The sequence below is a fragment of the Limulus polyphemus genome, unplaced genomic scaffold, assembly GCF_000517525.1.
Source record: "Limulus polyphemus unplaced genomic scaffold, Limulus_polyphemus-2.1.2 Scaffold1809, whole genome shotgun sequence".
Taxonomy (NCBI): domain Eukaryota; kingdom Metazoa; phylum Arthropoda; class Merostomata; order Xiphosura; family Limulidae; genus Limulus; species Limulus polyphemus.
In genome coordinates, this window is record NW_013667419.1 from 201,319 (window position 1) to 216,724 (window position 15,406).

A 15,406-nucleotide genomic window follows, 5' to 3' on the forward strand; every position below is an offset into this window, starting at 1 on the left:
GTATACATAAATAAAACACATGAATGATTGTAACAAACTCATAGAGCTTTCAGTATCAAGAAGTAACATGTAATGCCAGATACTATTTAGAAATTGATAGGGACTACTTTTAATAACATAAATGGTGGGTGGAAATAATTTCAACAAAGTATATTATTTTATAATTTCCAAGTTTTACTTTCTTCCTTAATTCAATTTTGTTAATTCTTAAGAAAAAAAAAACAACTAAAATAACTGTAGTACAAGCTGTAAAAATGACACTTGTACAACATCTAGTTTGAAACCATAATCACATTATGAATGAAAGAACATTACTGCAGAACTTTAAACTTTCTTGCATTCAAAACAACAAGTCATTAGGGTGGTTCTTATCTGAAGGTAAAATTTCAGATTTAAAATTCTAAAGCTCTCATTAAATGTCAAACTTCACCCATTTTGGATCATATTAAGAGGTTACTCAGTTAGGTTGAAGTTATAGACAGCAGTGGCATGGTACTGTATATACTACGCAATATAAAACATATTTGTTATGTATTATAAACAATTTATTTAAAATATATAATTTTATTGCACGTATTACATAATTATATGATTTTGGTGTGATTGGTCATTTTTGCACTGTTACTATTTCTTTTTTTTGTTGTTAGGAAAGCATCTTCTGTGATCCTGCACAACTTGAAGAAGGAATTGTTTCTGTTCTTCTTTCTTTGTTATGATGGCCCTGTACTCCTCAGTAAGAGTCACATCCCTTTCAGCATTTTCATTTACCACATGCAAGTGTTGAACTGTCTGTAATGCCTCCCTGAGCTCCTGGAGTCATAATCCAGAAATGTAGATATAATTTCAAAGCACCTGATGAAATCTGTTGTGATTTTGTGACAAAATCTTCAACTGACATGTCCCCAGACTTCTTCATATTCACCTGAAAGTACTTTAAAGGTTCATCCAAGCCTTTCTACTTATTTAGTGCCTTTACCATTGCTTGTTTTATCTCTGTGGATACAGTTGAATCAAAGAATACCAAATCAATGAGTTCCTCATTGAGATACTATAAATGTCTAGCAAGTTGTTGACAGATATATTTTTGAAAAAGCAGAATTTACCTTCTTAAACTTAACAAGACATTGTAGGAAGTTAAGATCACCGAGAAGAGCAGAAATGGCCTCAAGAGCAGTGAACCATGCCCTAAGATAGACTCCAATGACAAAGATTGAGATGTCATGAAATTCTCTTATTTCATAGCCAGTGAGCTTAAACTGTCCCATATACATCCAGACATTGAGAGCATACAATGCCTTGGCCATCCATCATGCATGATACAGTACTTCAGGTACTATAAACTGCACTCTATGAGAAGAGATGCCACCAAAAAAGTTATGACCAGTTCAAAAAACTCTCAATGATCATCTCTAGGTTGGCTGACCTGAAGTTGTCTTGTAGCAAATTCAATGACACTGTCCTTAACTTCTTCTATGGTTGTTTGTTACTTTCATGATCAGCTACAGTTTCATAACTGGAGTGGTCATGCATTTCCAAAATTGCTAGAATCAACTGCAATATTTGGACCAGGGGAAAGCTCATTACACTTTTCGAAAACACCTGCCAGAAAATGTTCAGAAATATATTGCTGGCATGTCAAATACTGAATATTCTTATTTCATCTTTGTTCTAATAGTGCACATGCTCTATTTTTGTTATCAGTGTTGCTTGCTGTTGTGTGAAAGCAAATTGCCTTTACAGCACCAGTGACTCCCAACTCTTCCAGCAAATGTGCCACAATGGAAGCTTGAGCTTTGGAATACCTGTGAGTTGGTTTACTCCGTCTCCAGGCAGGATCACTGGCAGATGATCCACTTATTCTTTTCCAGAAGTAAAATGTTCTTGAACATACTGAATAATATGGAATACTCTGGAATATTTCAGAATGTACAAGAATGTTCCATAATAATATAACATTCCAGAATTATTTAGAATATGCAGATATATCATGCAAGATACAAGATAAAATTTCAACTACCCTGAGCAACCACTATATGTTATTCAATAAAAGTTGGTGTGAGTTGCTTATTTACATATTGAAAAAAAATGAGGGGATGAGTGCAGTGAATCAAATCTTAAAATATTAGGACTACCCTAAAATCCATGATACTTAATGGTAGAATAAGACTAGATAAAAAAAGAACACAATTAATTTGCATGTAACAATGTTTCAATATTTAATTATATACTTAAAAACAGAATGTTCATTAACCATTCCTTGGTGTTACAACCAAAAATACTGTTAAATGTGAGGACAAGAAACTGATCAATGTACTTTAATTATATTAATTTTGGTATTCTTGTAAATTAATTCATGCCAATAGTTGATAGTTAGTTTATGATAAAACATAAATATATATTTACTTTTTGGCTCTGACTGTAGTTTGCTTATCTTTGATATGAAGTTCTTAAAAAATAACATCAAATTCTGACAAAATGGGACCATTTGATTCTTCAAGGCCCCCTCCCCCACAAGAGAAAATAAAAAATTGTTTGTCCTTTTAAACACTTTTAAGATGCCAACATTTACAACTTGCTAATGAAAATTAATCACCCTTTTAAAAAGATAAATCTGTTTTAATTGGAGCCTTGCCAAATGTGAAACATGTCCTCTCATCCTATTTCCTTTAAGATTCATCACAAATAAATCGTAAGCCTTTTTCCTATCAATACATATATATATATACAATTTAAGGACAACAAGGAACCTGTTGATCAATCTTGGCCATCCCATCCACTATACTAAACTCTAACAAACACACTCAAAACCAGCCCTTATCATTTAACTATATATCAAGCTTTCCCTTAAATTAACTGAACCTACTAAATCTGAAGGTAACCCATTTTAAAGGCCAACCATCCTCTTACAAAAATAAAGCTGTCTTAGCTGGAAATGACTCCTATCCTGACAAAATTTATAACTGTGTCCCCTTGTCTTCCCAATTTCCCCAATAAAACAAAAAAGGGTGATACATCAACACGGTCAATTCCCTTTACAATCTTAAACACCTCAGTTAGATCCCTTGTAACTCTTCTTTAATCAAGAGATCTTTACCTGTTCTTGTATAACAACCTTTCCCTACAAGGAATTATCCTAGTAGTTTTCCTCTGAAAAAGTTCCAACAATTCTATGTCCTTTCTAACGTAAGAGGTCCAACAATGAACATAGTACTTTTAATGTGGTCTAACCAATGAGATATACAATGAAATTATATATAGCCTATTTAGACTTGAATTCAATATTTTTGTAGAAACAACCTAAAATCCTACTTGTCCTACCACGAGCAACAGCACATTGCTTGGATAGTTTATGAAACAGATCAACCAGAACATCAAGATCTTTTTCTTCCATAACATTGTTAAAGTTAGCAATCGACGTGTTCGAAGGAAACAAGGTTTGATTATAAACAAGATTACAACACTTATGATATACAACATTGTTTATTGAAAAAAAAAAGGGGACACGGATAAACGTTTCGGAATTCTATCAGATTCCATCTTCAGTATCTAAAGCAGAATGAAATGAATTACATCAGTCTTTGTACATTTTCAAAATACAGTTGCCAAATATAATGATAATTAAACAAATAAAACACTAAACAGTAATCATGGGGAGAAACTACAGCAACAAAACACAACGAAAATTCAGTGATACGAACATACTAAAAAATGTGTAATTTAAATGAAGACTGCATGTTGTTCAGAGTTGGAGAGTGCTGTTTGATGCGGAGGGTTTCTTTGATCAATAATTCCAGGTCAGTATTAGACTTGCAGAGGATAGAGAAATTTGGTAGTATAAGATCATTTATTTCAAGTATTGAAATGTCTTCTATACACCAATATGAACTACAGAAATTAAATAATGACTTTCAACTTTTCATATTGTTGATGTCTTAAAAGATGTGAAAATGCAAGTGCTATGACTATATAAGTAACTACTTTTTAAAAAAACTTTTAAAATAGGCATCTTATTTACCAATGCACTACTTGTTTTCTTAGTATCATTAAAAATAATTATAACTTTAACTTCAATTAAAAAAATTGATATTTCAAGCTACTTTTATTTTCATATCAATCATATTATTAGTTATAAGATATGAGCTTTGCAATTGCTTGATTATAACCTGAGTTAATTATTTAGGGAAAGTATTAATGTTATTTTAACTTTGTTTGACTTCTTTGGGTTACTTTAGGACTATATGATCAATACTGATTAATCCAAAATACTATATTATTATAGTGAAAGTCTCTTCTTTCATGCAAAAAATATTGAAAATTTGGAAAGTGTTACACATATCATCCTCGTAAAAAATGAAACATTACAACAGCTAGTGTGGAGAAGTTAAACGTTATTTGTTGATAATACAATATTACCTGAATACCTAGTTTTATGCATCCCAGTGGTATGTCTGCAGGCTTAAAATGCTAGAAACTGGGTTTCAATACCCGTGGAGCATAGCACAGCTAGCCCATTGTGTAGCTTTGTGCTTAACTTCAAACAAACAAACTTATTTTTATTTACTCCTTAACACTTTAGGCACATACTCTTTTCAGTTATATCATTCTCATAATTATCACAAAATAATTCAGGTTCAGATCCAGAATCATCAACAGCTTGCATAAGTCCAGTTGTCTCTTCAAGTGTGAAAAAACTGGAGCAATTTGATACCATTTTGGGTCCGTTTCCTCATAAAAATTAAACAATTTTCCACTGCAAATATTACCAATGTTCAGAATAGCAATATTCACCATGTTGGATACAAATCAGCAGCTGAGATCATCATCTGTGCAAATCAGGCTTTGTCTATTAACTTTATACACTTCTATCAAGAAATTAAAATCACAAAAAAGTTAATGAGTCTCAAAATTTGTAAAATAATGTTATAGCTATTGAGAGTTTCATTTTACCAAATACATTGATGTTACTGTAAATACCACCCTATTTAGGACAGCATTGCTCACTCTTGTAAGGGAAGGGGCTCGAAAATGTGCTCCAAACATTGCCTGCCCAATAACTACGTCTGACCGGTTGACCGCAGCTGGCAGATCATTACTAATGCAGTGGGAACAAAATAATGAAATTTTGACAGACTGGCCATATCATCTGGGTGAAGAAAACCAGAATCCTGAGGCAGCTCTTTGATGGAGAGTTGAAGCAGGACAAATGAAACCAAAGACCCCCTCCCCCAAATATTTATAATGACACTATGAAGTGCAACCTCAAGTGATGTGAGATACAGTCTCACCATCTGGAAGACTTATGTAATTTACTTACCAACAAAGCCTTTGCAAAACTGGAGGATGACTACCAACAATGTATTGCTGCTGCAAGAGAGAAAAGCCACAATGATGTAACATCTTTTACAATCTTGATTTCAGACTTTCCATGCCCTATCTATAACCACCTGTGTGCATGTAGCTTTGGAGTTATACACATGCACAATTAGCAATATTGTCAGATTCGACTGACAACCGAAGAAAAACAAATGAGACTGTAAATACCTGCATATGCTGCATACTTCTTCCAAAACTTTTGAGTTCAACTGTATGAGGGAACAGTGTTCTTCCATCATTTTGCAGGTGAAATTTTCACTCTGAATGTTGCCTCAAAACACCTTATATTCTGACATAGTCACTGTTTGATCACCAGAAATAAAAAAAACCCAACCAAGAGGATCAAACATACCTCAAATGCTTTTTTTTATTATTCCATAGTGAATAAAGTATGTACTTCTGTAAAAATTCCCATGTAAAGAAGTAAATAAAATTATTAATCATATTGTATTTTTTCCATTTCATCCCATATGATGAGTGATCTCACCAGGTTATTTCATTCTTTTACATGTACACAATACATCACTTGCTACACAAAAGCCACTGACCTGTAAGAATTGCTCTGTGCACTATAAATGGGTATACTGATTTTGCCTAGTATGTGAGGCCAAATAATACACTGCACACTGTACATGAGGTCACACTATATGTGAGTATTTAGTGTTCTAATTTTTATATTGTTTGACTTTAAATCTAGGTTACTAGAAGAATATAAATAAATACTTTGGCAAAGTACTCATTTACCTAATAAATAACATCAGTTACAATTATTGGTTTCCCTTTGTGGGTTTTAAATAAAGCGTGAATAACTGCACAGTTATAGATTCAACACTTAAGGCCCCATCATCATAAACATTATACTGAATTGTCTGATATAATAAGAATGGAAATGTGTGTACACAGTACTGTTGCAACATGTGACTGATAAGTGAATATATCTTTTGTTGTTTCTAAATGTTAAACAATGCAGTAGCATTGCCTGATGATACATCTTCATTTACAAAGTTTAGGATTAAAAAAGTAACTTAATTCCAAATTATTGTGCCAGAAGTTTATAGATGGGATTTCACCATTTAATAACAATTTTTAGATAAAAATTTATAGTAATTGTTATATATTTTTTCTAACTGTATTTTAACTCAAATATTTTAGAATCAATATTATGCCATTTTCTGATATTAATTTAGAGTAATTAATGAAGATTAAAGTTCATATTTTCTTTCTGTACAGAGGTAGAGTTTTAACTGTAAAAATAACTAACTTTTTTTATGACTTTTTCTGTTCAGGCTAAGAACCTATCAATGCTTGATAACATATCATCCATTTCTTGATTTTCAAATGTTTTTCGAGTTTTTATACAGGCCTTGTTTGAAACCTTGTTATAGTGCTATGTCAAGTGGTTTGATCATTTACTAATGAAACAACTTTGAAAACAGCTATAAGTTTAAATATGATTGGACAGAGCAACTTATACTATCACATAATAGTAGAATAAATAAGTATGTTTACGAGTTTTTTTTTAAACTTTCATTTCCATTTGTTTGTGAATTATGAAGGTATTTATGGGTTAAATGATATCTGTTTGAAATCTACAGAAATTTTCTTCAATAAGAATACATCAGAGAACTTGATATAAGATAAGCTTATACAGTTTAGAGACAGGTTGAAGTGGTAAAGAAATCTTGATCAGAAGTCAAACACATTAATAAATATACAGTGTTTAAAGAAGGTTTTGTGATCATCATGTACAAGAAGATTATATGGATAAGGGAATACACACACACACACACACACAGAGCCCACAATGCGAAACAAAGTCACATCACTGGCCATTGCTTAATAAAGTATCTTTTTGATGTTTGGTTCTTTGTTTAAAGTTGTGGTGTTTTTATTACTTTTAATAGATATTCTATGGTTTTATTGAGTTGCATTGTTTCTAAATATGAGGTGTATTTTTTGTACACCAAATAAAATCATCATTATATCAGATACGTTTACTGTTTAGTCTGTATTGTAGATGACAACAAAATATTCTGACGACCCAAACCTTTGTTCAATACAACTTTTAATGTTTATTTTAACTGGCTACTTAATTATTTCTAATTGCAATCACGATATGTTTATGAAAAAGTATTACCCTTATTGATGATAGTAAAACACATTTTTCATTATTTAATTATCATACAATTTGATTTGAAGAAGATCAGTGTGAGATTAATATGCATTTTAAAAACAAGCATAATGGCAGCCATGTGGTGGTATTTAATCAACATTAGCTATTCGTTCATCAAGTAAGAAAAGTACAGATTATCTTTAAAAAATAGGTTTTTCACAAAATTCACTTCAGAAGAGGTTTTTGATGTGAAACGAGGGTATTTTTAAAATTCAAAAAAAAAAAAAATATTGCATATAAAAATAGGAAGATTAATACCATGTTAAAATAATATAGTGGTTGAAAAAGTTATAAAAGCAGCACACACACACTTTTTTTTTCTGCTTGTATAGGTGGGTGTAGTGTATAGGAATGTGTACTAATTGATTAGCAAATACCATAAATCTCTCAGATCCAAGTGATACGTTAGAAAATTTAGATTTTTCAAAATATCCTTAGTTTGATGTCCCTAGTATATAGCAAGAGAGTGTGCTATTATATCACATTACAAATCACTCACCTAATGTTCAGAATCTACAAGTTCATGTCACTAATTACACAGGCCTATGATGATTTTATTGTCTTGAAATTTTTACACATTCTACAGTAACTCCTGTATGCTGAATCCAAAAACAATATCCATTTTTTTTCCCATCATGAACAGATTTTTCCCAAAACATATGTACCTTTACACAAGGTGAACTTAATGATTTGGTGCAAGATTTGGGCCTTCCAAAGGATTCTTTAGAGATTTTGAGGTCCAGACTTAGGGCTAAGAACTTTCTTTCTCCAGGGACAGAAATTGGGAGAAATAGTTCATACCATACTTTTCACAAGGTTCACTGGATTATTGCAACAATATTGCTGAATTAATACCAATGTTAGGAGCTGCAGTCTGTGAACCAAGTGAGTGGTGATTGTTCACTGATTCCTCCACAAGAAGTCTAAAAGATGTTCTCCTTCACAATGGTAACATATATACACCTGTTCCTATTGCTCATTCAGTGCACTTGAAGGAAACCTACAAATATCTTGAGCTTCTTCTTAATAAGGTCAAATACAAAGAACAAGGTTGGCTACTTTGTGGAAACCTAAAAGTCCTTTGTAGGTTGTTAGGTCAACAATCCGGTTATACAAAGTTTCATGTTTTTGTGTGAATGGGACATCAGAGCATGAAATCAGCACTGGATAAAGAACCAATGGTCACACAGAGTCAGCCTGATACCAGGATCGAAAAACATTGAATGTGAAAGTTTGGTTGACACAAAGAAAGTCCTATTACTTCCACATAACACAGGGCTTCATGAAGCAGTTTGCAAAGGCCTTACACAAAGATAGTGACTGTTTCAACTATCTATGTGGGAAATTCCCAGCTCTTTCAAAAGCAAAATTTAAAGAAGGGATTTTTGTTGGGCCTCAAATTAGGAAATTGACTTTGGATGAGCAGTTTAAAAGGACAATGAGGAAAGTTGAAAAAGAAGCATGAACTGCCTTTAAAGATGTTATTGACAAACTTTTATGAAACAACAAGGACTGAAATTATGAAAATATTGTCAATAACATGCTCAATAAATTCAGAGTTAAATTGTAATATGAGCTTGAAAGTTCATTTCTTACATTCACATATTGACTATTTCCCTGAAAATCTCAGTGCCATCAGCAAAGAACAAGAGGAATGGTTTCATCAAGAAATCAGGGAAATGAAGAGGAGGTATCAGGAAGGTGGAACATCAGCATGATAGCTGATTACTGCTGGTCATTAAAACGAGATGATCCAGACGCAATACATAAAATAAAGACCACAACACGTAGTTTGGAGACTAACAGACGAAGATTTAAAAAAAAAAATCAGGATGAATGAAGATGCATATTTGTTTAGCATCAACGTTCTTCCCTTTTCTTCAGTTTCTTTGTATTTTTGTTAACAAACATAATAATAAATGTTTGTTGTGGTAAACGAAATAATAATTTAATCTAAGTAAGAGTTTTTCTGCTTCCCGATTTATAAAACAAATCCTTACCTGATAGAAAAAAATTAATATTATTTTCTAATTCTGCATAGCTGAATTATAGAAAATCCATTATTGAGACCAAAACAACTTTTATGAAGTTTACATTCACAGGCCTGTTTAATCATAACATCCATAAATTATATAGTTGTCAGGCACTTTAACATCCAACATACAAATGTAACAATGTAATACAATAGTAACATTATTATGATTAACTCATTCCAAAGCATACAAGATCAACAGAAAAAGTTAGCATCAGACAGACAAGAAACTCACAACAAGTTCTGTCAGAAGGTGGTTTTACTGACAGTACTCAGGTTGTTGTTTTTCTTTCTGATATTATTATGATTAGTCTTGTACATACACATGTCAGTTCTGATATTTATAACAGTTTAATCTGTTTCTCTTCTTCACTTTATCAGTTGAATGGCTTTTTTTTCTTGCCTTTGGTCTACTTAATTACGTACATAACTTCCTACAGTATCATGAGAAACTGAGCCAGAGATTTTCACAAGAATGTACGATTATTTTGAAAAACAAATTACTATGAAAACATTCACCTATGTGTAAATAATAATTATTTAAAATTATACAACTAGATATTAATTAATATGAATTTTGTCCTCCATTTTGGCTGCTAATCAGATTCTGTCTGTAGGGAAGTCCTGAATATGATATTTCTGTGTTGCTAGAATTTGATCCTGGGTCTTCTTTAATAAGAATCTGATGTGTTATCCAATCGACTGGTGTCTCCTCCATTTAAAACTTGAATCAACTAACTATATGAATGTTTTAAAAAGGAGTATCCAGATTTTGCAAACTTCTCTGCTAGGTTTATTGAGTGTTTTATCACCTTGGTTGATGGAGGAGGCTTCTTTTATTACCCTTTTTCTGTACTCTCTAATGGGTCCAAGCTTTTCACCGTCATCAATAGTAGATCAAAGTTTACCAAAGGCAAGTTGAGATGAGGTTCAGGTTTCAACACTTCAGATTTATTTGACAATGCATTCAATTACAACAGCACAGTTTTTTTTTTTTTTACAAACATAGGGATTTACAATTTTAATGCAACAATTATCTACAAAAACAACTTTTTCAGTTAACATAAAATTCAGATACTCTTTACTAGAGTTGGGTAATAAGTTTTATCTACTTATTGCATAATCAATATGCTCATTAATCGATCAGCACATGCCCACTACACCTACCCACCCTGTGCCACCTTGTAACTTTTTCAACCACTAAATTATTCTCACATGGTATTAACGTTTTAGTATATTTTCAAGTAATTTTTTATTACCCTTGATTTCATATAAGCCTACTTGGCAACAGAATTGCTAATGTCAACTAAATACCACCATTCTGTTTGTTTTTAAATACAAAGCAATATCACACTGATCTTCTGTAAGTCAAATAGATTGACAATTAATAATGAAAACATGTTTTACTATCACTAATACTGATAATAATGTTTTATTTTAAAACGTGTAACAATTGCAATTAGAAATAACTAAGTAGCCAGTTAGGCAATTTATTTATTTATGATCTTTGAATAGGATAAACATAAAAAATAAATAAATATTTGAGTCATCAGAACATTTTTAGTTATTTATCATACTCACTAAACAGTAAACGTATCCGATTTGATGAAAAGATTTATTTGGTGAATGTCATGTAATGTCACTTGAAATTCTTTTAGGCAAGATTAGAGTAAATTAATCTGAAACTTTTTTCCTTTTTTAATACCTATATTTTTGTGCACCAGCAATGCCAAGCATGAGGTGCACATATAACTGATTCAATTTTATTACTCATCAGGACCTCTACCAGCCTACCCTCAAATTGAAATTCTTTTAGACAGAATTAGAGTAAATTAATCTATGAGACCTTGGGCATGGTAAAATACATCAATTGAAAGGGTTTGACTGGCTGAGTCCAAAATGGCAAGAGATGATGAAGCTATGAGCAAAAAGTTTGTACTTGAAAAAACCTAAGACCTGTTCTAAGAGCCACTATGCCTCAGTTAAAAACTCATATTTACAAACATTGCAACTAAATAAAACTATAGTATAGGTATAAAAACATATCTAAACAAAGAACCAAATACCAACAAAATACCTTTATTAAGCAATAAAAAATCTTCAGTCATGTGGCTTATTTTATACTATATATATCTTCCTATATCTAGGTAAACTTCTTATACCTGATGGCAACAAAACTTTCTATAACATTGAACATTTGTTATTGTAGCCCACGTACATCATTTGACAGTTTCCAGTTAGTGTACAAAGAATTACAGTAATTGAAGCAGCCAACTCTGGGTGATGGATGCTGACACATGCATAATGGATCAGCTTTATAGTAAGATTTGAATTATAAGTATAATTCTGATGGGAATGATCTTAAGAGTGTTATGGAAGAAAAAGGATCTTGGTGTTCTGGTTGATCAGTATTTTGAGCCATCCAAGCAGTGCATTGTTGCTCATGGTAGGGCAAATAGGATTTTAGGTTGTATCTCAAGAAATATTGAATAGAAGTCTAAAGAGGTTATACTTTCATTTTATAACTCACTGGTCAGGGTACATTCAGAGTACTGTGTTCAATCTTAGATTCCTTACCTTAGGAATGACATTGGACTGTTGGAAATGGTTCAGAGGAAGACTACTAAGATGATATCTGGGATAAAAAGGTTGTCATATAAAAGATTAAAATCTCTGAACATTTTTTTTCTTGATAAAAGATGAGTTAAATGGGATCTGTAAGAAGTGTTTCACGTTGTAAAAGGAATTGATCATTTTTATGCACCATCTTTTTTGCATTTAATAGTGAAAATGGAAAGACTACGAGACGTAAATATAAATTTTGGCAGGGTAAGAGTTATCTTTCTAAAAGGGTAGTTGGCTTTTGGAATAAATTGCCTTCAAAAGTGGAACTTAGAAGTAATAAGTTTGAAGGCTTGATAAATATTTAAGAGATAAGAGCTGGCTTTGAGTTTTCTGTCTGTTTATATACACACACAGTGTCCACAATATCCTGATCTGGTATTAAACGTTTATTAGAACTAAACCAAAAGAGCTAGAATTATGCATTTTTTAGCATCTTCTTGCTTAACTAATGAAGTTTTTTCTTGATTTACAGATTGTAACCGGATTGTCCAGTTGCTAATGATTGAAGGTTGAATGAAGATAGCAACTACACAGGAGAAAGCTCAATGTGTGCACTTTATACATATCAGGATGCAATCTCTTATGTAGGACTTTGTGTCCCATTGATCTTGATAGCTGGAGTTTACTTGAAGCACGACAAATACTTTCTAGGGCTGCATCGTAACAGCTCCTGAACATTAGCAGCAGTTTCTTTAAATACACCTGGACGTCCACTTCGAGGCAGGTTCCTGTCTCCTGAAACTTGTGAAACCACCTCCTAATGCTGGGTTTGGAGAGAGGACTCTTGCCATATTGACAGCAGTAATTCTGTTCAACAGTTGTCACTAATATTGACTCTGCAAACCAGATGATACATTGAGCTTTCTCCTGCATAGTCACCATCTTTCTTCAAACTTCAATCATTAGCAACTGGACACTCCAATTACAATCTAAATCAAGAATATTCTCCATTAGTTAATCAACAAGGTACTAAAAACTGCATGATTCTAGCTCTTTTGGTTTTGTTGTAATAAACTTTTAAAACTGGAACAGGACTTTGTGGACATTCTGGGTATCGTTTAGTTGAAAGGATAGAACAGCCTGGATGAACCAACAGATCCCTCATTGTCCTTAAGTGTTATTTTGTGTTAAATTACTGTAATCAGTAAACTGGAAGTATAATCAACTGTTGTATTACTCTTATGTTTAGCAGTGTACTCAAAGACACTTGTCTCAATTGTCCAAATGACCTGTCAACTTGCTATTTTTATGATTTAACAGTAAAACGATTTAATCTTTAAATTATTATAGTCTAACAGTATCACTGCCTATCTGCAGTTGAAGTTATCTTTAAAAGTCAAGTAAATTAATAACTTTTATTCTTTATGTATGTGATTGTGAATGATTTTAGATAATTATGAATTAGAGCATGACTCTTATAAGTATGAGTCAGGCTATGTTGATAAAGTCCAAGTGCTAAGCTATACATGGTCAAATACTGAACCAGTGAAACTGAAATCATTATGATACCAAATATTGAAGTCAAGCAAAGTCATTGTGAAGATTTGAAATGAAATAAATGAATTAACTTACTAAGACTCAAGCATCAACTTAAAAGTTAATAATGTAAACAGTATTATTAATATTATAATTTTCAATTAATGACTGAATTACTTAGCTTGTTGTATTGTAAACTAAAGATGGACTTATAAGCTTAATAAAGTAACTTACTAAGTTAAAAATTTAAGTTTTTAACTTATAGTAGTACTAGAAGTTACTAATAGTACTAGTACTAAGGGTAATACAAATAATTAAATAACACTAATAATAATAGCAACCTACTCAGTTACTGAACTGTCACATTTTGTAAAAATAAGTCAAACATTGGTAAGACAACAACATATTGCAAAATTGTATCATTATGCGATTAACAAGATAAAGTCCATAACAATAAAAAATTAACAAATACACTCCTCTTTAAAGAAAACAACAACAAAACACGAAAAACTTGTTGCTATACTTACACCGTTACTGTTAGTATTACACCTCTAAAGTCTAAGTCTTAAGCCTAACATTAGTGAACTTGCACCACAAAATTTACGGATTAATAATCACAGATGCAAACCTTCCACCAACTCCTCCTCAGTGCCAGTGTCGTCACTTATTCGCAAAAACAGAAATTAAGGGAAAAATACAGCAATATTTTTTTTTTTTACAATTGTTGCTACATTTTCCGTGATTAATTTTCCATGTCTCCCGGTGGGACAGCGGTAAGTTTACGGATTTACAACGCTAAAATCTGGGATTTGAGTTTCCACTGTAGTTTTCTTTACAAAAAACTATATTTTTTAATAAAGTAAAAACGTTTTTACCTTACTAGCTAATTATAATAATGAATTATGGGACATCAAAGAGCTTTTTGGCCCACCTTAAATATCCTCATCCTCACCCTCCCTCAACAAACAGAAAACTAATCACCAAAATACAAACTGATCCCTCAAATACATATATCAAGTTACTGGTTGAGGACTGCAAGCAAATTAAATAATATGTTGGTTGATTACGCCAATGTATTTATGGAGCCAGATGGCCGACTGGGTCGAACAAATACAAGTTGCCATCATATAGATACAGGCACCGCATTCTCGATTAAACAACCCCCGATAAAACTTTTCTGTAGCACTATGTATGTAGCCAGTGACGAACTACAGCGGATATTAATAAAGAACAATATTGTTACGTCTCTTGTCGTTTGTTAATTTCCCGTACAAATTCTTCTCGAGGAACTTTAGCGATACAAGTCTTTTCTTAAATAAAACTAGTTTATTCTTCCTCAATACAACTTTGCAATACACAGAATTTCCACAGTCAATTTAACTTAAACACACGCTATAATTCACAATGATGTGCACACTTTACTTACGGTTTGACTCGATTATCTGTCTATATCTTCAATTTCTCTGTCTGCTATTCCAGTTTCGATTAATTGTCTTGCTTTATCTGGCGCGCTTATATTCAGGAATAGAGGGCGTCTAGCAAATACTGGATTATTCGTGATGTTCCCCGATCCTTCTAGAAACTCATCACGTGCTATCAGCGTCACGTGTCTTCAGCTGTCGTAACACTGCCCCTTCCTTAGTATTGTTCGTCCCGAACAATAGTCACTTAAATTAAACCAATAGATAATTAACAATAACTTAATTAAATCTACAGAATTTACAAAC

The 15,406-nt window shown here is 32.2% G+C and overlaps 1 protein-coding gene across 4 annotated transcripts in view; it reads right to left on the reverse strand.

Annotated features, from left to right (window-relative positions):
• LOC106465002 (arf-GAP with coiled-coil, ANK repeat and PH domain-containing protein 2-like) overlaps positions 1–14,645 on the reverse strand; it is a 104,307-nt gene extending 89,662 nt beyond the window's left edge. Inside the window, exon 1 of one of the 4 annotated variants that reach the window (XM_022392831.1) lies at positions 14,611–14,645. The gene's annotated coding sequence lies outside the window, so the exon portion shown is untranslated. Of the gene's footprint in view, positions 1–14,206; positions 14,418–14,610 lie in introns of those variants that run through there. The other 3 variants (XM_022392830.1, XM_013925192.2, XM_013925193.2) reach the window with 3 other exon arrangements.
• Between the last annotated feature and the right edge of the window lie 761 nt (positions 14,646–15,406).